At 43.3% G+C, this 22,702-nt stretch overlaps 1 long non-coding RNA gene across 1 annotated transcript in view; it reads right to left on the bottom strand.

Annotated features, from left to right (window-relative positions):
* The window catches only part of LOC130115161 (uncharacterized), a 48,456-nt gene extending 30,444 nt beyond the window's left edge, over positions 1-18,012 (bottom strand). Inside the window, exon 1 of the long non-coding RNA XR_008810480.1 lies at positions 17,849-18,012. This is a non-coding gene — a long non-coding RNA (uncharacterized LOC130115161). The remainder of the gene's footprint in view (positions 1-17,848) is intronic.
* Positions 18,013-22,702: the final 4,690 nt, after the last annotated feature.

The raw sequence follows: 22,702 nt of genomic DNA, 5'->3' as shown, positions 1-22,702 counted from the left end.
GTGTGAAGACTTCATTTGAAATGCTCCCAGAAAGTGTCAAGACTCACTCAAGATTGCAAACAATGACATTATTAACTTTTCTTATTTGCTACCAAAACAGATATGATGCCATGACAAAATGGGACCATTCACTGTCTTAAGAATTAGATGGGAGGAACAAGAAGAAGGGTGATGGCCAGAGATTTTAAGGATGGTTTCTTTCACACTAATCATGACAATCAAATCAAAAGGAAGTGGTAAGTACAAGGTGTATGAAATGCAATGAATTCTACACTTGCACAGTTGTTCATTTTTAAAGGATTCCACAAAACATGGTGTGTACAGAACTGCTGATAATGACTGTGGCGATAACAATGTCTGCAAATTTCTGCAATGTCTCGTTTTTTTTTACATTCTAGTAGTTTTTAGATAATACCGAAATTCACTCAAGACTACGTATACAAAAAAACCACACTTAAATCCCCAAGAGCTACAGCTTAGTAACTGTCTGGCATCTACATAGGGTTTTACACATACACGGGTGTTTTATATCATTCTCCAGCATAACATGTAAAAAGTGGAGACTGGATTAATACAATGGAATCGATTAATTTAAATATCTAAGACAAACTCTAAATGATTTGACCTATCACTTCAAGATGCACGCTGCAGCACAAATTTTCCCTCTCTGTATGACACCATTTCACTTTGCAGACTTTGCGATCTTTATCTTTGCTACTGTGAAAACAGTTGTGGGTCAAGTACCTGGTTTAAAAACACAACTGCTGAACACATATCTGTGGTAACAGTTAAAACTAGTGATGTTTTGGTTAGAGGGCAGTCTAGTTAACCATCAGGATATGTCTGCTGAACTTCTATGATCATTTCCCTATTTCTTGGTATACTTATAACTATCTCAGTATGGGTTCCCGTAATACCTCCCTCCTTCGTTCACAACCACGCTTACTCCACGCACTCCGGAGAACACAACCACGCTTACGCCACACATTCCGGAGAACACATTTTTTCGGAAGTTACTATATCATATCTTCTACTGTTCTGTGTAATAAATGGTTACAATAAAGCACCTGCTTCGCCTACATAAATATAACACCAACACACAAAAACACACAGAAGGCTACTCAATTTATTTTCTTTCTGCTGGATTTGGGTCAGTGTGTGTTTGTGTGTCAGTAAGCCCGCTGTGTGTCTTACCATGTGTGCCTGTTAACGTGCATAACTATTAATCCAGTGGGGTTTTGAGTTTGTACAGTCAGGCTGTGTTCTATCCAGTGTCTGCTCATTATCTTAGTGGAAAACAGCAGCTAAATGACCACATACAGCCATGGGGCAACAAAACATACAGCTGCACTCCTCTGTAAGAGTGGGATTGTCTATGGGGAGACGGTGCATGTGTGTGTATGTGTTCAAGTATGGGAGCGCGTGAACACGCTTCTTTTGCATGCAGGCATCACACTCATTTCAGCCCCTCCAATCCATTCATCTAGCCCGCTGCTCTTATTGAGCATAGCATCTAGCCAAATTACTCTCTCTCTCTCTCACACACACACACACACACACACACACACACACACACACACACACACACACACACACACACACACACACACACACACACACACACACACACTCCTCTTGGGTTCTATCTGTGTTGCTTCTAGCTCCTGGCCACTAGCACCCCACCACCACCCTGGCACAAACACACAAATAAAACACACACTTACAGTCCATTGATTTGAGTCAATGTGAGTGCATCCTAACCTTCCGAGGACTGTGTTTGAAGTCTCTGCCTCTCCAGACTCACTCCCAGAGACAAACACAGCCTACAGTCCTGCAAATATGTAGACACACACACACACACACACACACACACACACACACACACACACACACACTCAGCAAACATATAAGCCAGCAGTCCCACCTACTATCACATGCACAGTGCACCACCCGTAAACACACTCCCAACAGGCAGAGGTGACTGCCCCAGGCAGGGGCCTCATACTCATAGTCAAACACAAACACAAACACACACATACACACACGTTTTCTCTGTGTATTACCAGCACTAATGAGCTGATAGATGTTCAACCGAGGCAAAGAAACAGACAACCATTTCCTGAGAGCTAGGAGGGAGAGAAAATCAACAGGGGTGTGTGTATGTGTGTGTGGTGGGTGGGTGGGTGGGGGGGTATCTGAGGCCTTGTTTTGCTCTGTCTCTGCCTCAGAGTGTCTAGGCTTCTAGAGGTTAAGACTGAGTGATGGAGCAAGGCTGGCCAAACTGAAGCCTGCGGACCTGGCTGGGACTCCTGTGGTAATGCTGGGTTCTGTTCATGTTGCCAGGGGAGAGAGCAATAATGACCAAATAATTGTACGATAGACTGGGGTATATATGTATGTATATGTGAGCGTGTGAGTGTATGTGTGTAGGGAAGGGCATCGAAACCCGGTATTAAACGGACACTGGTGCTAAATTATTAAAGACCATAGCATTGATAAGCTCCCAATGTTTACGGATCTGCTATCGGTATTGGAGAAATTAAGAAAACAAATCTTTGTATTTAACCTACATTAACATCATAGTGTACCTTTTATCTCACCAACAACGTTTCTAATTTGCAATAAAATGAAGACATTTGTCTATAATGCATTTTTGCTATTCCTAATCCAGTAGAGCGCCCTCTCGGAGAGTGCCGTATGTGCAAGCCGAGGGGCAGGGCCAGCTCTTGTCACCTCTCTCTCAGACACAGACACAGACACAGACACAGACACACACACACACACACACACACACACACACACATACACTAACACAGATCCACAGGGCCTGCTCGTGGTGACAATGGGGGAGAGAGAACTAAACGGTCAAAAGTCTGGTTACACTTCACTAGTCGATGCTGACAATGCTTGTTGTCATAAGTGCAACAAGTCTTCAGCATGTCAGAGCAGAGACACAAGGAATCTTTCGAAACATCTAGCGTAAGTGCATCAAATGCAGGCGGAGAAATGCACAGCTCGACTACCTAGCTCGTAGTTCATCTCTTGCTGGTCCATCCACCTCAGGTATGTGACGTATGCTAGCAGCCTAGAGCCCACATGGAGTTTATTACACAAATATGGGTTAATGATAAAAACGCTCTGTCCAGACATGAGAAAATAAAGCAGTGTTAGTTCTGTTCTTAATTTGTTCTGCTTTTTCTCTTAAAAAATAACAAATAGAACCGATAACAGCACCGTTAAAGTACCGGACTGATAAGCAGTATCGGTAAGTAGTAGTGCTGTTACAATCTTAACGATGGGTGTCTGGGTAGCGTAGCAGTCTATTCCGTTGCCTACCAACACGGAGATCGCCAGTTCAAATCCAATCGTTACCCCTGGCTTGGTTGGGGGTCCCTACAGACACAAATGACAGTGTCTGCGGGTGGGACGCCGGATGTGGGTATGTGTCCTGATCGCTGCACTAGCACCTCCTCTAGTCAGTCGGGGCATCTGTTCAGGTGGGAGGGGGAACTGGGGGAGGGGGGGATAGTGTGATCCTCCCACGCGCTACATCCCCCTAGGGAAACTTCTCACCGTCAGGTGAAAAGAAGCGGCTGGCGACTCCACATGTATCAGAGGAGGTATGTGGTAGTCTGCAGCCCTCCCCGGATCGGCAGAGGGGGTGGAGTGCGACCGGGACGGCTCGTAAGACTGGGGTAATTGGCCAGGTACAACTGGGGAGAAAAACAGGGGGAAATCCAAAAAAAATAAAAAATCTCAACGATACCCATCTTTGGGTGTGTGTGTGTGTGTGTGTGTGTGTGTGTGTGTGTGTGTGTGTGTGTGTGTGTATATGTTTGTGTATGTGTGTGTGGGGGGGGGGTGCATGTGAGGGGCTGCTATGATCCAACATGCTGAAACAAAAAAAAGCTTTTAAGTTTGATAACTTTTAAATTCAATAACTAGATGACTAACTCAGATGGTGGGTACATCCTCGGTGATGAAGTTATTCAGTGCACAATAGAAAGGGGGAAAATGGTATAAAAATGCTTTTATAGACAGAGTCATCAAAAAAGGCCAGGTAAGCTGCCATTTCATCCATTAACCCCTAACCTTCTATCAGCTCCACTTCTAAAGAACGTGCGTGGACAAAAGGCCGTTTTGCCACCATCGTTAAGGTTCTCCTTCATGGTCTCTATGTCCGCTTGCCAGTCTCTACTCGTTGCCCACTCAACTGACATGAAATTGAGCTGGAAGGGCCCAGTGCTTCTCCCATGACCCAGCAGAGAGACCAAGTTCACCCTAATTGCATGGTCCTCTGGTGGGAATGTCTGCAGGAAGACTCTGCAGCCAGCTGAAGCTCCTCCTACCCTGCCCGACTGGGCCTTTATGAAGGGAAGCAAAGAGGTCAACATCACCAAGAAAAGAGATGGAGACTTCTTTTGATATCAGATGATTCTTTGATGGAGGAGTAAACTTTGAGGAGGAGGAGGAGCAAGGGGGGGGGGGTTGGGAGAGACAGAGACAGAGAGGGAATCAAAGTGTTTTTTTCTAACAGTGAAGCAAGAGCCAGGTAATCACAGGCAGCGCCCTGTCACACACCATCTCTGGACCACTCGATCTACCTGGACAGTATGCAACACAGGTAGCCCCTCTGTGTATGTATGTGAGCATGGTCGCAGATGCACACCACCTTGATGGACCATTTTGAAGGCTAGAGGGGACGAGGCTTTTTCCCAGCACACACAAACACACACACATAGTATACAAAAAGAAACAAGAAATCTCACTTTTTTCCTGACTCCTCTGTCACTAGACAATTGAGTCCTAAAAAGTATTCAAATGTATGCTGAATACATAAGAATGTTTCCTTCCTAGTATAAGGGCCTTTAGTATAGAAAATACTAAAACAAAAAATTGTAATGTGGATTTTGGAAGCTTTGACTTTTTTTTTTTGCTCAAAACTGATTGCAAAGCCAGAGGATTATACACAGCTAAAGCAGATCTGCTGACCACGTATACCAGCCTTGGTTAACACTCACACAGGCACACAACACACAGCCACATGTGTAAGCGCATCATAAACACAAACTACACACAAACACTTGCGTGCACACTCAAGCAACTCTACAATCACCCACTTACCCTTTTGCCATTGGTGAGAGGCAACAAGATCTCTTAACAACACCTTGTCTTTTTCAATAAATTTTGCATGAAAACATGCTGCTAGAGCGCCAAGTTGCCTGCTGTCACACTGGAGGATTGTTAAATGTTTAATGACGACAACACCACACACACGCAGACCTAGAGTCAGTGTCAACCTTCTCTTAGGGGTCCTTCTTTCATCCTGACAAACACACACACTGGAAAAAAAAAAAATCCCGGGCCCCTTTTTCAACCCTCCACCCCCACCCCATCATTTTCCACCATCCATAAAGTCAACCTTGATGCAGATGAGGGAGGTGTGTGTGTGTGTGTGTGTATGTGTGTGTGTGTACATGTAAGATGATTGGGGGGGGCTACATAAAGATTTGCCCCCAAGCAGTGTTACCAGGGGAAGAACAATGGAGGAGGAGAGGAAAAAGGGAGAAGCGGCTTGTCAGAGAAGCGGTTGGAACACCAGAAAGCCTTTTTTTCTGTGTTTTGTATACGCCTCGAACATCTCACTGCATCTCCCTTTCTTAGGCTAAAAGAGAGCTTGTTAGGCTAAGAGGCAGCTAAACCTCTACGGGGGATGATGAAGAAAAGGAGTGTCGCATTCAGGTGTGATGCCCTCTGCATATGGATCATTACTGAGTGGATAATGTTACGTCAAAATCTAACGAAAGAAGAGTCGATGATTGTTTGTGTGGTGGTATGGATCGCTTCATATGAGGCAAAAAAACAAAAACAAAACACACACAACAAAATGTTTGGATGGGAGGTTTCCTACGTTATGCAGATACTATATTGTTGCTTTTCTTGTTTTTTTGGGGGGAGGGGGCTTTTCCCATCCTTTTCTCCCCAGTTGTACTTGACCAATTACCCTATTTTCCAAGCAGTCCCGGTCGCTGCCCCATTCCCTCTGCCAATCCGGGGAGGGCTGCAGACTACCACATGCCTCCTCCGATACATGTGGAGTTGCGAGCCGCTTCTTTTCACCTGACAGTGAGGAGTTTTGCCAGGGGGACGTAGAGCATGGGAGGATCACACTATTCTGCCCAGTTCCCCCTGCCCCCGAACAGGCACCCCGACCGACCAGAGGAGGCGCTTGTACAGCAACCAGGACACATACCCACATCCGGCTTCCCACCCGGACACAGCCAATTGTGTCTGAAGGGACACCCAACCAAGCCGGAAGTAACACAGGGATTCGAACCGGTGATCCATGTGTTGGTAGACAACGGGATAGACCGCTACTTCTTTTCTTTTTATTCTGAAGTGCAGAAAGTTCAAGATGCGTTGCAGCAAATGTAATCAAAGGACCATCTTCAGTGCATATAGTGAAAGAACCCAAACCAGCATCTAAGAACTTAAATCACAAAGGTGATTCCAATATAGCACCCACACCAAGCTAAGTAGATAGCGCTACAGCTAGCTAGGCAGCGGATTGATTTTTTCAAAGGAGTTTACTATTGTTGCATGTGGACAAACATACACACAAAGCTATACATGTGCACTACTTACACGTGTGCTCAAACGTGCACACAAACTGTCTAGCTAAAGCGGGGTCAGAGATAAAGTCAGAGATTCCTATCAGTGCTAAAGGATATTGAAGTCTTAATAAGAAAATAGATATATGCTGCTGGCCTTTCATTTCAGCATGTTAGCTTTATTTGTTTGGGTGATACTAATCTGAGAAAGGCAATATGTAATAGCTGCAAATAAATATAGGCCCTTTCCTTTGAAACAATTCAATGTGTTCTGCTCACACGTTGACATTTTGAACTTTCAGGCCCCGTCAACCATCAGTAAAGACTTGGTCAGAATTTGTTGTGAACAAAATGCCAGCGGTGACAGTGGGAAATTGCAAAAAACATGGTGGACTAAGACCTGTCTGTCATAAATAATTCTGAACTGAGCATCAGATGACTTGTTCTCCTAAGTTAGGCCAGGGTAATGTAAAAAGTACTTGAAATTTAAATAAAATGAAACCTGACTGCCAAATACAATTTACATGTTTGTCTATTATGGCTGTAGATTAACTGTTGGTGGTTTATTGATTTTCATAATTCTATTCCATAATGCATCAAGGTCACATTTGAGAAATGTGGATTTCTTCTCAGGAACATTCATTCAGTCATTCATTATCCAAACCGCTTATCCTGCTCTCAGGGTCGCGGGGATGCTGGAGCCTATCCCAGCAGTCATTGGGCGGCAGGCGGGGAGACACCCTGGACAGTCCACCAGGCCATCACAGGGCCCAAACACACACACACACACACACACACACACACACACGCTCAGTCAAACACATACACACTCTACTTCTTTCCACTTTTCCACTTTGAGTATTTCCGGGCCCATATTCTATGCTTTGGAGTGTGGGAGTAAACCGGAGCACCCAGAGGAAACCCACGCAGACATGAGGAAAATGTGCAAACTCCACACAGAGGACAACCTGGGACGACCCCCAAGGTTGGACTACCCCAGGGCTCGAACCCAGGACCTTCTTGCTGTGAGATGACCACGTTAACCACTGCCCCACCGTGCCACCCAGGAACAGTCTTAGAAAATTAGTCTCGGAAAATTAGTGTTCTCAGGAACAGTCTTAGAAAATTAGACTCAGATGACTGCATGTGTATGACTGCACTTAACTGTTAGCTAATACATCTAAACACCTGTGGTATACCAATTATTTAGAGTAATCAGTTTCATTCTGAACCAGCAGACACTGGGATCAGCCATGTCGATAGATCAATGTTCTTTGTAGTCTGAATTTACAAGCCACACGTCTTGATTTTTAATTTCTTTTTATCGTATGCTGACTGATAATACACAGCTTGAACTTTCACTTAACTTAATTTTTTAAAATGTATTTGGGATTTATGAGGTTAACTAAAAGATAATTGTAGGGTAAAATCATTAAAAAAAAAATCAGCATATCAGCACTAATTTTTACGTTTTTTGGGCCACGAGTAATTCATGAAGCATTTTCGCACTAAAACTAACTCCTAAACCTGCGAAACTTCACGAGCAGTTGAGGGGACTCCTAACTCACTAAGATCAAATCATAATACTGCTGCCATTCACAGCTGCTGCTGTTAGACTGGGAGGTGATCCTGCGTCGCTGCTGTTAGACTGGGTGGTGATCCTGCGTCCAAGTTTGTCTTAAATTATTTCTTCCCTTTCATAGGCAAGTTGTGCGAGAAGCACAAGCGTGTCTTGCATCCAGTTTGGTTTCCATTTGTGTTTGCACAGCAATACGTCAGGCTTTTTGCAGTCAGCAAATGGTCATTCTACATTATTAATGGCATTTGTGAGCCAACATAACTTCTCTGATAATTATCTTTGGAGGTGCCACAAGTCTAAGAGGCTGTATTGATTATCCGAAAATATAGCCTACTTGATTAACTCAGTATTATATTTTTGGTTTCATGTATGCAATCAGCAGCACTTATATTTTCTTTTAAAAATAAATTCTTTATTTGACTAAGGCAACATGGATTTGTACCTCCCACCACTGCATTGTTAATCTACTGTATGAGCCACTTAGGAAACCCTTCCAAAATGTTTCAGGAACCCATCCGTTCTGAACTTTGGAGAGTTTTGTTAAGAAGAATCCACCGGGAGAGTTCCGGTGTCATCGTGGAGTAAAGATGTGAACTCAAGCGCTCCTCACGTATTGCCAATTCAATCTTACATCATCAAATTATTTTAACCGAACATCCACGCTTTTTTATGAGTTTGGTGTAAAATGTGGCTAACACTTAAGACCACACGATGAGTGGTAAGCCCAGTACGAGAGCAAAAACCTGAGCAACCACGCGGCCTCGGCTAACCATGAACTTTTCTTTTTTATTTTATTTTCCCCCAAACCATAACCATAACCACACCACACTATACCCATACCACACGGCCAGCCACAGGCAAAGCTACAGAAGCTAATGCTAGCCTGAAAGGTACCGACGCTAATGCTAGTCCTGAAGCCGCAGCGGCTAACCCTCAGCAACTTCCCATGACAATTTGAAGGGAATGCTCGACACATGAGGGACGAAATCCTTTCTGAGCTCTGAAGCACAGTCGTCACATTGCAATCCACAGTCTCCTCTCAAGTAGTGAAAATCCAAGAGGTGGAACACGGTTTGAACACAACGTGGATAGCAGAGTTGCTATACTGGAGCGCTCCTATGCGGACCTGAAGGCTGAAAACAAGAAGCTTCACACTTGTTGGGACGATCAGGAAAACAGATCATGGAGGCAGATTATTGGAGTTGTTGGTCTCCCAGAAAAAATTGAAGGCAGCCATCCCCCCTCCTTTATGGAATCCTTCCTGGTCGAGGTATTCAGCACGGACAGCTTCACTCATGAACCAGAAGTTGACCGTGCTCATCGGGCCAACCAAGCGGGCCCCCTCGAGCCATGATTGTACGCCTACATCACTATCGAGCTAAGGAACAGATTCTGTGCCTATCCTGTGAGAGATGGGGACAGCTGACATATTGTGGGACAAAGATTAGCTTCTACACAGACTTTACCGCTGATGTAGTGCGGAAGAGAGCTGCGTTCAATCCAGTAAAGAGAACGCTGAAATACTCCTTCACATATCCTGCAACACTCCGATTCATATTTGAAGGGTCCAAACAAGAGTTCAAGTCACCGTTGGATGCGTCTACCTTTGTTAAGGCTAATATCGGCAGGACTCTGGAAGCACCGAGTGGCACAGGGCATGAAGATATGCCCCCGCTGGAGAAATAGCCGGCTACCTGTCCTTTGAAGTGCAGACGGTCCATCACAATATGCGCACGGGTAAAAAATTTTTTTTTTAAAAAACCCTCGCGATCATCTAGACAATAATTTGTAAATTATGCCTATGTCAGGCAGTTGCCAATAATAGATCTGTAAGATTGTTTGAGTCTTTGACAGCCTTTTTCAGTTAACAATTGTAATTTGTGTTTATTATCCATGCCAGACTGTTGCCAATGACAGGATGCAGTCTTAGATATATGTTAATTCTCACTCATTCCTATGTTTGAAGGCTGCCACTAATAGCGAAGGCTGGGTGCTCTGTTCTTTTTTTTTTCCGACGATATAAATTTACACCTCCATTTCTGGTATTTAGTGAGGAGTGCCAAGATGCAAGAGTGTTAGGTTTAAGGCATCTTAAGCGGCTGTGTACTATGTGGGGCTTTATAGCACTTAGTTTGAGTAAGTGCTATGGGGGGGGGGGTATCCTCTTGTCCGAATTTTATCTTTTCGTAGTTTTTTTGCTTGGTATTTTGTAAAGTTCACCATTACAACTTCAAGCATCTTCCCCTACATCAATCTCTCGTTGAGCAAAAGGCTTTTCCTCCCCTGGATTTAACCAATCTATATGGTTCCACTGCCCTCATTAATTAATAATAGAATAGAAAGCTTAATCTGATCTCTTGGAATGTGAAGGGCCTAAACAACCAAGTGAAAAGAAACAGTACTAGCTCACCTCTCTCAGTTAAACGTGAGTATATAATTTCTTCAAGAAACACACTTTCGTAACGCTGACGTCAATAAAATCCGGAAAAGCTGGGTAGGGAAGGTTTTTCACTCAAAATTTAATTCAAGGGCAAGGTAATTATACACAAAGATATTTCATTTGAAACTGAAAAAGTTGTAGCTGACCCAAATGGTCGATATTATGTGATAGTTACTGGCAAACTTTTAAACAAACCCATTATCCTGGCAAACATATATGCACTTAACTGGGACGACAATGCTTTTATTATTTCTTTTTCTTGGCTCTACCTGATGTGGACAACCATTTTTAATTACTGGTGGAGACTTTGTGTCCTCAATCCCATGTTAGATTGCTCCGCCCCCAGACCTCTACCACTATCCAAGACAGGCAAAGTAATTAATAACTGCATTGAACAATATGGGTTATTTGACCCCTGGAGGTTTAGTTTCACAACCAGAAGTGCATTTTCTTTTCTCTCGCCGGTTCACCACATCTATTCCCGAATTGATTATTTTCTTCTTGACACTTGGCTTTTACTGTCACTGACCACATTAAGTATCATAGTATTGTCATTTCAGAGCATGTCCCCCTTTCCTTTGAATCGTCTTTCCCTGAACAACCCACGCCATGTAGAGCATGGCGCCTGAACTCTCTTCTACTCTCAGAATCTAAATTTGTTAGGCACTTGAGCACCCTGATTAAGTTTTATATTGAAACAAATGCGACAACAGATATCTCCCATGGAACTCTGGGAAACTCTGAAAGCCTACCTGCATGGCCAAATTATTGATTTCACCTCACATAATAAAAAAGAAAATATTTCCAAACTGAAGGACCTCAGTGATAACGTAGCCCAATTGGATGCACAATATGCCACTTCACCTACCCCAGAACTTTACCAAAAGAGGATCAGTCTTCAGACAGAATTTTACTTAGCTGTTTAAGGCTGAACATCTTCTTTCAAGGGCTAAATACACTACCTATGAATTTGGGGACAAAACAAGCAGAGTCTTGGCTCACCAGGCACGCCAAGCATGTGTGTTGAATCAAATTACACAAATACAGACCATTTCAGGTTCCACAGTTACAGACCATAAAAAAATTAATGATACAATTGCTGAGTATTATGGTAAACTATATACATCCAAATGTAATATTGGTCCTGATGAGGCAGATTCCCTTTTTCAAGGATTGACTTTACCTACACTTAGAGATGCAGAGAAGTCCAACCTTGATAGCAGTTTGATGGTGGAAGAGGTTCAGGAAGCCATCAAGTGTATGCAGTCAGGGAAAACACCTGGGCCAGACGGGTTCCCAGTGGAAGTTTTTAAGAAGTTCTCAAATGAACTCTCCCCATTACTCCTGTAAATGTATAATCAATCCCTCTCAGATGGTCAGCTACCAAAAACACTGAGGCAAGCCTTTATATGTCTCATCCCCAAAAAAGATAAAGATCCTCTGCACTGCAAATCCTATCGTCCAATCAGTCTCCTTAATGCAGATTTTAAAATTCTCGCGAAATGTTTAGCCAAGTGCCTTGAAGGGGTTCTCCCAGCCCTTATTTCACCCGATCAATCAGGATTTACTCAGGGTAGGCACTCCTTCGATAATACTCGTAGGCTTTTTGATATAATATACATCCAGTCGAAATCTGCTTCACCTTAAGTGGCAGTTGCCTTAGACGCGGAGAAGACTTTTGATCAGGTGGAATGGGGTTTCCTTTTCGACGCACTTTCAAGATTCGGCTTTGGACCTAACTTTAATTCTTGGGTTAAATTATCATATAACGACCCCTTAGCATTGGTTTGAACTAACGAGGTACAATCAAGATATATTTCCCTCTGTATAGTGGAACAAGACAAGGTTGTCCACTCTCCCCATTGCTTTTTGATTTAGTGATCGAGCCACTTGCGGCTTCCTTATGTTAGTGTGGCTCCTTTGAAGGGATAATCTGAGGTGGTAGGGTACACAAAGAGTCATTGTACGCTGATGACCTTGTCTTATATAGCACCAACCCTGCACTGTCTCTTGCCTCTATTCTATCTAAGCTGGAACAATTTGGGAATATCTCCGGATACAAGTTGAACCTGAAAAAAAGCAAAGTTTTCCCTTTGAACTGTATGGCCCTTGGTATCCCTGCCTCTATGTTCCCCTTCAGCTATGTTCCCCGGCCATCAGTCCTGTGGAGTTTGTTCAGAAAGCTGCAGCTTGTCTGGTGTTCAACCGCCCTAAGTTCTCCCACACAACTCCCCTTCTCATGGCCCTACACTGGCTCCCAGTAGCTGCTCGCATCCAGTTTAAGACTCTGGTGCTAGCCTACAGGGCAGTGAAAGGAACAGCTCCTTCCTATCTCCAGGCCATGGTCAAGCCCTACACCCCCGTCTGACCACTTCGCTCTGCTGCCTCGGGATGCCTGGTTGCCCTGTTGCTCAAAGGCCCCTGCTGTCAATCGACCCGGTCATGGCTCTTTTCTGTCCTGGCCCCACAGTAGTGGAATGAACTCCCCACTGATGTCAGGAGTCGCTGCCCATCTTTCGGCACAGGTTGAAAACTCACCTCTTCAAGAACCACTACCCTGTTACTTACTCGTAGCAGTTATTGTATTCACTCAGTAAAAAAAAATCTCTTTCTCACGCTTTTACTTTACCACTGGTTTTGTTCTTAGATACTTGTTTAGAGAGAAGATGCACTTATGACCTCTGATGACAAGTAGTTCTCCTTATGTCCTATGTTAAATGCACTTATTGTAAGTTGCTTTGGATAAACGCATCTGCTAAATGACTGTAATGTAATGTAATTATGGTTCCACGCTCCTTTCAGCTTTTACACAAACTAAACTTATCCCCTTTAATTGACAAATGCAAGCAAGATATGGAGCACTGGCACACATTACCATTATCAATGGCTGGGTGCATTAGCTTGCTTAAAATGAATATTGTCCTTAAGTTCCTGTATCTTTTTCAGAATATTCCTATATTCATTCCGAAAAAAAGTTTAGCTTTCTTGACAGGAAGTTATCTAACTTTATCTGGGATGGCAGACAGCCCCAGATACATGAGGACTTCCTACAATGTCCCAAAGCACTGGGAGGGATGGCTATGCCCAATCTTCTTTACTACTATTGGGCAAGTAACATCCAGAAGGTTGTCATGCATGTTCAAAGCAGCTCGCTTGAGCACACACCTGAGTGGGCAAAGATAGAATCTCATCATCTTCCTATTCATTTCTTAGTCACTTCCCCACTACCAATGGTAATTGGCACGCCACACAAAAATCCAGTTACAGCTCATATAATCAGAATATGGACTCAACATAGGAAAACATTTGGTCTGGAAAAAGCCTCCTTAATGACACCCATTATGTCAAAACACCTCTTTACCCCTGCCAAGTTAGATATGGCTTTTCGAGCATGGCATGGGAATGGAATTCGATTTATAAAGGATTTATATTTTGATGGGATATTTGCGTCATTCAATCAATTGGTAGAAAAACTTAACCTACCCTACTCCCAATTCGACCGCTATTTACAGATTAGGCATTTTGTTCAGAAGGGTTTCCATCCTTTCTCTGAGATACCTCTGACAACATCAATCGATACATTTTTAGCCACAGAGGCTAGTTTCAAGGGCGCCATCACAAGGATCTATAATAAACTAGCCACTATAAATCCTCAGGCAATGGCTAGCCTTAGAAACCTCTGGGAGCAGGATCTTGGTACTCCTCTCCCTGATGATCTGTGGGATGCAGTTTTGGATCAAGTATGCTCTTCCTCTTCACGCAGTAGATTTGGGCTCATTCAGTTTAAGATTGTTCACCGTGTCCACCTTACCAAAGCTAAGTTGGCCAAAATTTACCCCAACATCGACCCCACTTTTGACAAATGTAAACATGCACCAGCTACCTTGCTGCATATGTTCTGGACATGCCCTGGTCTACGTACATTTTGGTTAGAAATATTTAAATCCTTAAGCAAAATTTTTAGTACAACTATTGATCCGCATCCTTTAATTGCCATACTTGGTGTGAGACTGGAAGACTGTGACTGGCCATCTAACATGTATAAACTGGTGGCCTTTACTACAATACTAGCTCAGCGCCTAATACTCATAACTTGAAAGAGCTCAAGACCCCCATCCCATGTCAGATGGATCGGGGATATTATGTGTCATCTCAAGTTGGAAAAGATAAAATTTACCTTCAGGGGTAACAGGCACAAGTTCAAGAAAGTCTGGATGCCTTTTCTGACTTACTTTGACACTTTAACCAGTATAACACACTGGGATGCCTCTAGACTCAAGTCAGGAACGGCCCAACTTGTATAGACTGTAAACTGAGAGATTTTTTTGTGTATCGGTGAACCATGCTGATTATTTATTTTTCTTGAACTTTTTGTTTTGTTTTGTGTGTTGTTTTTTTTTTGTCTTCAATTTAGTTGTATGTAATTTCATTATTTCTTTCATCTGTATTTCTCCTTGAGGATTTGGAAATGTCGGGTGGGGGGAGGTGAGGGGTTGATTGTGTTAAATGATTCAATATGTGACTAGTATATGCTAAAATTGTAAACGCCAATAAATATATTTTAAAAAAAAAAGAGGAATTCACTGACACAGTCCTCTCCACTATCAACCAATCACAGTGGGCCTAGTAAGTAAGCACGTTCATGAAACACAACGTCATCCATGGCCATAGGCTCAACCCCGCCCTCGTCTGGTCTGGTCCACGCAGTCCACTTAGCTGTGCAGAGCCTCCACTCTTATTTACTATCCACAATGTCAATCAAAAAAGGGTCTACACACATACAGATGACAGGGGTGCGTTGGTTGTTTTCAGTCCATCAGGGAAGAAAAAAAAACTTCTGGCAAAAAAACCAGAGCAGCAAACAAAACAAAGAACTTCTTACAACAGTAAGAACAATGAGCATTTGCGACTATGAGTTAATCCCTGGGTTTGATAAAGGTTGTGGAGCTCATGCCACTACCAAACTTCGAGACCACTCACCCATTGTATGAGCAGTCTTTTTTTTTCTGGTAGCATTTAAAAAAAAACATTTTTTTCAAACCCCCTTTTCTCCCCAATTGTGTCTGGCTAAATACCCCACTCTTCTGAGCCATTCCAATCGCTCCTCCACCCCCTCTGCAGATCCGGGGAGGGCTGCAGACTATGGCATGTCACCTCTGATATGTGTGGAGTCATCAGCCGCTTCTTTTCACCTTACAGTGAGGAGTTTCACAGGAGGACGTAGCACGTGGGACGATCACGGTATTCCCCCCAGTTCACCCTCCCTCCCAAACAGGCGCCCTGACCGACCAGAGGAGGCTCTAGTGCAGCGACCAGGACACATACCCACATGGCCAATTGTATTTGTAGGGATGCTCGACCAAGCTGGTGGCAACACAGGGATTCGAACCGGCGATCTCCCTGTTGGTAGGCAATGGAATAGGCTGCTATGCTACCTGGACGCCCCAGCATTTCAAAATTGACTGCTCCTAAACGTCATGCCAAATCATTGGTCTGTAGTTGGCCGTTTTGAATGTCAGTCAATAGACCTTTTCCAGTCAAAGAGGGTGGCTCTTGATCAGTGTGGCCCAGACTTGAAGCTGATAGTCAAAAGTCTGGCTGCCGAGTGAGACTAACCCCGCCTTTTCCTATTAGCTCGAGATTTCACCCAATTCCTTGTAAAAAAGTTTCACCTGTTTCTTGATTGATTTTAAGAAGAAACTTTTACCTTGGAACTTTTTGTGCCATTTAGGAGTAGTCTTAATGCTAAGATAAAACACTTCATGAATATGAACCCTGTTTATGACCTTTACACAATCATATTCAACTTTCAGTTTAGAGTGATCCACATGAAATTTCATTAAGAATTAAAACAATGGCACTTCTCAATAGCTTATTCATTCATTAATTCATTATCCAAACCGCTTATTCTTAACTCAGGGTCGCGGGGATGCTGGAGCCTATCCCAGCACTCATTGGGTGGCAGGCGGGCAGACACCCTGGACAGGCCGCCAGACCATCACAGGCTGATGAATAGCTTTCTTTAAATCTCCACTAGTTTATACCGTTTTGAGTGACCAGCATAAAAATATTGATACTTGCATAAGTTTGAATATTTATTTTCTTCGCCAAACTCATCCTTTCTAAAACAAATATGATAGTTTAACACATATTTCATGCAAGCCTTACCGCAATTTATAACTGAGCATTGTGTGTAAAATGGACTGGATAACTGGATATATACCTGTATATTTACTTGTTGTAAACCTACCTGTAAGTAGCCTAGCCCAATTCACAGTGTTTATACCTGAACTTCGCCTGTACTGACACAATTATTATGTAGTGGTCTGAAAAGGAGATATGGTTTACATGGAGGTGTCTCAAACATGGTCTGTGTACCTGGGCCATATCTCCAGTGGGATCCACTGTCCAATGCACACACCTGTGCCATTCAATATGACAGACAACAATTGGATGCCAATCGTATTACAGTGGCCTCCAATCACATTAGAGCATGCCCCGATGAGGCGGGATTTAGGGTTTCACTCTGATTGAGGGAGAGAGAGGCCTCTAGGGTCGTTAAAATGGTGCCAGAGTGAGCCACTATTATAAGATCCTTTTCTCTAGGAGGGTTAGAGTTTGTATATGTTGTTATGTATATCAGAACCTTTAGAAAAGGCGAGGCTGCAAGTGAAGATATCATTTGCCAACACACCTGCCTTCATAAGGTGATCTTGTCTATTGTTTATTCTTAGCCGAAGAACCAAGCCAGCAGAGATACATGTGATGTCATTATATGGCTAGATATATTGCACCTGGGCCGGGGAGGGTGAGGTGAAAAGTAAAGTGATCAGACCTCGCCTGGTGACTTTAACATTATATCACTATAACATCTACGCAGCACACCCACCTACTATCTATTCTTATATCAACCACACAAATTCTCTTGCAACAGGGAATGGTATCACATTACAAGATGAGAGTAGCCTATGTTTAACTGCTAAGGGATACTGAGTAAGAAGGGGTCTGATGGATCAATGGATGGAGGGACAACATGATAGATGGAAGAACAGGAGAACTGAGATTAAGTTCCATATTTAAGTCACCATTACACTGACATTAAAACATTCCTATACAGACTCAACTGTTTGCCAAAGCTAGGCCATCTAAGCTCTGTTAATGGTGTGTGTGTGTGTGTGTGTGTGTGTGTGAGTGTGTGTTTAAGGGTTTAACACCTACCCTTTTTTTCCCGCCTTGTCTTTACTCTTGTCCTTGTCTCTGTCCTTGTCTCTGTCTCTCCCTCTCTCCCGCTCCCTCTCTCTGTCCTTGTCGCGGGCCTTGCGTCGGCTTCGGTCTCGCTCTCTGCTGTGGCTCCGACTGCGAGACCGTCGGTGGCGGGAATGTGACCTGAATGCGAGAGGGAAATAAAAAGTTGCACGAGGACACACCGTTAAGATTTCAGCTCGTGAACTACTGAGAAAAATGCAACCAACCCGCTGGGTTTTCTTTTATTTATTTTTTCTCTGTAATTAATCGATGAACAAATATTGACACCTGGATGGGTTCTCGAAGATGGATCTGTTAGAATGCATGACACCAAGTCAAATCATTGCTCATGCAAATCATGCAAAACTTAATTTTCTCATGACTAACAACTTTTTCACTTGCAGTTTTTTATTAAGTGGAATAAAATTCTTACAAAAAGAGAAACACCTCACAAGAAAAATGCATGCTGAAACTAGAGCAACTGGGTCCAGATTTGAGAATGAATGAAGATTTGGCATTTTTTCATTAGACAGAATCAGAATACTTTATTTATCCCCAAGGGGAGTGAAAGGCAGACAGGAATTTAATTTAGAAAGAGAGAGGGGGGGGGGGGTATGACATGCAACAAAGGAAGCCGGCTGGAATCGAACCGGCAATGGCATCGACCATGTGGACCATTTGGTGCAACCATTTGGTCGCTCCTCACCAAAACAGATTTAACAGGATGTTTTAAATGTAGCTTGAATAGACATTCCCACATATTCAAGTCTACTCAACTTTATTTATGAAGCACATTTAAAAACAACTAGTGCTGACCTAAGTGCTGCTAATTCAATACCAAAAAAGAAGATAGGGATAGGATAACACATGGAATAATAAAGAATAGTAGATAAAAATAAAACACTGAAATGAACACTGAAAAAACTCATTGCAATTAAACATCAGCAGAGCAAGTCAAGGTACTTTTTTAAAAATTTTTATTAACAACGGGTTAGTTCTACAGTTTCTGGTTTTGGGACAGGGAACACTAGCAGGTTGTGGCAAAACATGATCAATTTCCAGTGGAAAATGAGGCTGAGGTCCATTTCACATCCCCCCTCTCTTCTCCTTGTCCCTTTCTGAGGTCCTCCAAAAATGAAGACACTATTTAATGAGTGAAAAAAGCCATGGCTCTCACTGCTGTGCACGTGCGCACGCACGCACACACACACACACACACACACACACACACACACACACACACACACACACACACACACACACACACACACACACACACACACACAAACAGGCTGACGATGGGGCCAATCGGCAGGCTCTGAGGAAGGCTTCTGTCCTCAGTATTGATCCTGGCACTGGCCCTCTGATTTACACTGTTACTTATAACACACACACACACACACACACACACACACACACACACACACACACACACACACACACACACACACACACACACACACAGGGAGACAGCATTGTGATGGGAAGCCATGCTTCTATATGTTGTCATTTACAAACAAACACTTAGGCACAAATTCTAAGCACAAAAAATTTTTTGCACACATTCTTTGTGAATCATCGCAAACATAATGCCACTATCAATTCAGACACGACGCATGATACATATGAGTTTCTGTGTGTCTTTTTGTCTGCACCAGAACGTGGAGGAGAGCGTAACAAAAAAAGCCCAGTAGAAATTGGCAGCTGAGACTCGGTTATTTTCTATCATCTATCATTTTATTGATTTGTCTATAAAAACAGTCAAACCTGCTGTCCAGGAGCTTTATTGCATTCCCCCCTTTATTGGTTTGCAGTTTGGGACATCCAGAGCTGTCTCTCTGCCGACAGAAAACTAATCATCTTCCTCAGACGCCTGTCACTGCCCTAACAGACAACATTCTGACAACTGTTGGAACCAATTAGGGCCAGAGATCCTGATCACTGCACTGCACTCTTTTTTTTCCCTGAATGAAACCCTGCTAACAAACTATATATCATGTTTTGGAAAAGAATCCCACATTTTGAGGAAACACAGATGTTTTTAATGAAGGACACATTGCCATAATGCAAAGGTTTTCAGATAACGTCTAACTTAAAGTCAGACCAAACTCCGTGATGAGATTTATTTTTTCCTGACTTAAAACCATGAAGATGGCATAAAGTAACATTAAACGACTTTTTTTTCTTTTTTAAAGTTACCCCTTTTTCTCCCCAACTGTACTAGGCCAATTACCCCACTCTTCCAAGCCGTCCCGGCAGGTACTCCACCCCGCCTGCCGATCCAGGGAGGGCTGCAGACTACCACATCTCCTCCGATACATGTGGAGTCGTCAGCTGCTTCTTTTAACCTGACAGTGAGGAGTTTCGCCAGGGGGACGTAGCGTGTGAGAGGATCATGCTATTCCCCCCAGTTCCCCTTCCCCCTCGAACAGGCGCCCCGACTGACCAGAGGAGACGCTAGTGCACCGACCTGGACACATATCCTCATCTGGCTTTGCACCCACAGACACGGCCAAATTATGTCTGTAGGGACGCCTGACCAAGCCAGAGGTAACACAGGGATTCAAACCGGTCATCCCCGTGTTGGTAGGAGACGGAACAGACCACCACGCCACCCGGACGCCAAACAACATTTATTTTTATTCATAAATTTCTTCACATTGCGTTTTTTATACCTTTATCTATGACTTTTGTCAATTGTCTCAAGCACTGTGCAGAGTTGTCCAGTCTTCATTAATATTAATGAGGCTGACCTTTAAGTGACCAGTATAAGCAAGGGTTGGCGGTCAGCATGGGCGGTGCTTCATATGTTGATGAGTTGATTCGATAGGCTGTATGTAAGTAAGTGTGTCTGATGACATCATGAGTATCAGGAAAAAAGAATGGCTGAGAGAAGCTGAACTGTGACGAGCTCTTCAAAAGAGAAAAATAGAGAAACGACACTTACCCTTTATATATATATTTTTCGATAGAGAGAGACAGTACAAAATGCATAATGATTTAAGTAAAAAGTGATGGAAAATATTAGTGTTTCAATTTCAGCCCGACCTTAGCTCCATGACCATTGATCTTCAGCTCATTGATTTGATTTGCATTCATGGAAGCCATTATATTTTGACAGGGTGCGTTTCAGTTATCAACTTGAGAAATCTGCGGCATCTTAACCGAACTTTTGGCTCACCAAGTCATTGCCTGTTTTAGATATTTCCAGTCTTGTTTTACTCTGGGCACCTGCTTATATAATGCAACAGTCATCTGAACAGCATCAGCAACCCTTTCCTCCTTTCTTTTTGGACTAACATAAATTCCCACAATAGAGGTGATCTAATAGATCTGTGCAGTACAGACTGGACGTGTTATGCTCCTGAAATGATTATCAAACAAGGACGCGCATTGCCATAGATGAAAAACCTAACTGTTGTTGAGTCTAAACAAGTAAAGACTTTACATTCTGCAGAATTTTTGAAAGCCACTTGATTTTATCATGTTTTCTTACAACGAACTGTATTATTACAATGAATTTGTCCTCTGCATATAGGAGCAGCAGGCCGCTGCAGCGCCTGGGGACTAACTCCAGTTCTTCTTTCCATTGCCTTGGTTAGGGGCACCAACAGGAGTATTAACCTAACATGCATGTCGTTTAGATGGTGGGAGGAAACCGGAGCACCCGGAGGAAACCCACGCAGACACGGGGAGAACACGCAAGCTCTACACAGAAAGGACCTGGGACGGCCTGGGATTCGAACCCAGGACCTTATTCCTGTGAAGCAACAGTGCTAACCACTGGGCCACCATGCCGCCAGTCTCGCCTATGTAGCCATGTGTCCGGTGGAGACCTTTAAAAAAAAAAAAAAAAAAAAAAAAAAGATAGGCTACACTGTGAGCACTCCACCTCTTTCCAACAATTCTTTCACCTCAAACAATTCCCACTTCTGCCAAAGTGCAAAACTCGTTAATGTCACTTTTAGTTCCAAAGCCAATAAGAATGCAGGAGGGGCGGGGCCAGAGGGGGAAAAAGGTTTGATCTACTTTCAAAAATGGAGAGGAGAAATCAAAACAAACAAAAATAAATCAAAAGCGTTAAAAGAAACCTCTGTTAAACGTGTTTAAGGTTTCTCTTTCCCTGTTCATCTGAAAATTTACACACATATCATCACATTATGGGTAAAGAGAAGGTAGGAGAAATGTTTGTTTTTGTCCTGTAACTTACTTCACTGTGTAACAGCTGCTGAGCATCCCCTCCAGGCACTCAGCCACTGGTATTCATACGGCGCCATCATCCAATCACTAACCTCTTTTAAAGAGGTCTCTGGTGGACACATGGCCTTATTCTATAGGCATTAGTCTTACAAGGGCTTATTTCACTAAAGAGTTGCAATCAGCTCATGGTAGGAGGAGATATGGTATGATCCATCTCAGCGGGAGTCGCAGGGGTTAACTTTAGGCTTGTCAAAGACAAACAGCTAATGGAAAAGAAGGGAAAAGAAAATCGCCGGCATTTTTAGAAGGTTTGAAATCCCCTGCCAACATAGTCCATCAACGGTCAAACAGACCTTGGGATGGTTGACTGCGTGTGTTGACAATGTCTCGGTAGGTGTGTAATCAACACAACATGTGGGGGAAAACAAGAGAGTTACAGGGCTCCAGACCTTACTCCTACATTTTAAGCCAAGAAACCTGTGACCTGGAGCAGAGGATGCAATGAAAATAGTATCTCTCAATCTCTCAGTCTTCCTTTCTCTCCCCCTGTCCCTGTCCCTCTCCCTTTTTCTTTTTCTCTCCCTCAGAAGGCAGTGAAAACAGCACACTTCTGGGGTGTGCAGCAAA

Source organism: Lampris incognitus, chromosome 7, assembly GCF_029633865.1.
Source record: "Lampris incognitus isolate fLamInc1 chromosome 7, fLamInc1.hap2, whole genome shotgun sequence".
NCBI lineage: Eukaryota > Metazoa > Chordata > Actinopteri > Lampriformes > Lampridae > Lampris > Lampris incognitus.
This window is presented reverse-complemented; position numbering and strand designations above follow the sequence as displayed.